Here is a 2,609-nt window from a genome sequence, read left to right on the forward strand (position 1 = left end):
ATGAGAAATTAGTTTGAGGTATCGCATAGACTTCGCATAAAGTGAACAAAGTCTAGGGAAAAAAAGCAAAAAAATGTATTCACGGTAAATTGTCCACCGATTGATTCACGAAGATTCGAACCAGCTACCCTTACATTTATGGACTACGCATGACCTATTGGGACACTACCTATCAAGATAGAATAGAGGATTGTAATATGGTGTACATAAAATATATTAGCAGTCAGAAGGTATATTATATTATTAGTAATGGAAGGTAACTTTTTCGCATTATCGCAAATTCCACGTACCCCCCTCCCCCTCCATTTTGTGGTACCTACAGCAATAACTAATAAGGATTCCAACTAATAAGAAAATGTTTTTGTTTTTTAAATGCCCTGATTTATATACATAATATTTAATTAAATAAATGAATTACACACAACTAGAATTACTATTTTATTAAACCTTTACAAATGACTACAATATATTTAAATTCAAAATATCATAAAAATATTAAACAAAAAATGAAATCATTAAATCTTTTTGATTATTCTTAATTTTATAAACATATTAGACATCGACCTTTAAATAAAACTTAATCAACTAGATGTAATATTACATCTTACAATAATATACTTATTTTATTTTATTTTACCAAAAACATTCACCACATTAGAAATTAATACATTTTATTATTTAAAAACCACAGTAAGCTTTTAATAACATATTGAACTATATTTAATTATGAATCATAACGGAATATCATACTTATTAATATTTTATATAAGTATATTATGTATTACGTTATACCTTATATTGTAAAAATTAACAATAACAAATATATCACCTCTGTAACAGCATATAGGCAATACCAAATAAAATATAATATTTACCTATTTTTAATTAACTATAGTACTAGTTACTACATGTCTACATTAATTTCTTTAACTTTAGCCATAAGTCACTACAAAAAAAAAAACTACCAAAAATTAAAGCCTAAAAAAAAAAAAAAATTTTAATTAATAAAAATAACTAAATAAATAATTTGCTAAATATTAACCAAACTTTATAAAAATATTAATATATTATGATAAACTCTAAAAATTATTACACCTACAAATTAAACCTATATACTAAAAATATTATTCAACTTTATTTTATTTTATTACCTATATTATTGAATCAACATTAAATTTAAGTAAATTACTAACAAGAATAATATTGCACTAGAAAAATAATCATTAAGTATAGACATCGGCATTTAAAATCAACAAAATCCTGAAAGCTAACAATTTTAAATTATACAAATCTCAAACTACTTATAATACAAATCGATTTTACCAGCGTAAAAAACCTAGCACACTTATAACATTATATTTTTCCGTCCCATGATTTTAGTTTCTTAAACATCACTAAAACGTACGATAATCTTCGCACTATAAAATATTAAAGCCAGATGTTGAATAGTCATATTAACACAACCAAAAGGTTCCAAGGGGCCAATAACACCCAAGGAATCCATGAAAACTATCATATATATAAATCACAGATAGCTAACTAACACTTGCCCTCTTGAAATTATCGAAAACAATCTGTCCCATCATAAAATGTATACCGTCTACACGGTAATATACACGATACAAGTACGTTCAGATGCAAACATAGATGACCACAATAAATTCTGATACCAGTGAAGAAAATAAATATATTCCAATAACGCGGTGACAAAAGACACTAATTATACCACTAACTAAAAAAAAAAACACAAACAGCCTGTGTGGTCGAAGACAAAATAATGATTCAATAAAGACCTATATCGATAATTACAACAGAACACACCACAGTTCTTAAACTATTGAAGAAAATTTCAATATTCCAACAATAAGGCATTGACAAGGGTACAAGACACAAACTTTACCAAAAACACATACACAAAACAGAAAACATGAATATAATAAATATATATTTCATATTTCCTATGAATACAACAAAATACTGGACCAACGAAAAAAAAAAATTCAAATACAAAAACATTAAGCATAATATCTACGCAAAATACAATAATTCCAACCAAAACAACAACATTATCACAACATACACCCACTATCTCAACCACAACAACATCGGCCATTCCAAGCTCAACTGCATGGATCACAACCACAAAAACACCAGCCACTTTCAGCTCAACGACAGGAACCACACCTACTTCAAGTACTCCTCGCCAACGCCTATAATCCCTAAGACAGAGTAGATCAGTACGTAAAAATATATTAAAGCTTAAAATTCCAAACATATAACACAAAACACTCCTTAACCTTTATAATCAAAAAAAGTAACAACACCATACACCATTCAAGAATCTAAATATAATATTTTTTCCCATTATATTTCACATCTCCTTACTTTTTATCCACAGTACAAAATATACAATAATATCTAAAATACCACGCTTATGAAAAATCCTATTCACTTTGTACAACATTTTTACTAAACATATTTGAACTGTATTATCAAAACATACTAACAAAAAACACATAATAAGCACATCATTGTCAAAATATTAAGATATTGTAAAATTAAAAATATTATTTAAATCAAGAAATAGATTAATTCGCACCAAGTATATC

At 26.6% G+C, this 2,609-nt stretch overlaps 1 long non-coding RNA gene across 1 annotated transcript in view; it reads right to left on the reverse strand.

Annotated features, from left to right (window-relative positions):
- Positions 1-417: 417 nt before the first annotated feature.
- The window catches only part of LOC115034215, an 8,369-nt gene continuing 6,177 nt past the window's right edge, over positions 418-2,609 (reverse strand). The window contains exon 2 of the long non-coding RNA XR_003839568.1: positions 418-978. This is a non-coding gene — a long non-coding RNA (uncharacterized LOC115034215). The remainder of the gene's footprint in view (positions 979-2,609) is intronic.

Source organism: Acyrthosiphon pisum, chromosome A2 (assembly GCF_005508785.2).
Source record: "Acyrthosiphon pisum isolate AL4f chromosome A2, pea_aphid_22Mar2018_4r6ur, whole genome shotgun sequence".
Classification (NCBI taxonomy): Eukaryota; Metazoa; Arthropoda; class Insecta; order Hemiptera; family Aphididae; genus Acyrthosiphon; species Acyrthosiphon pisum.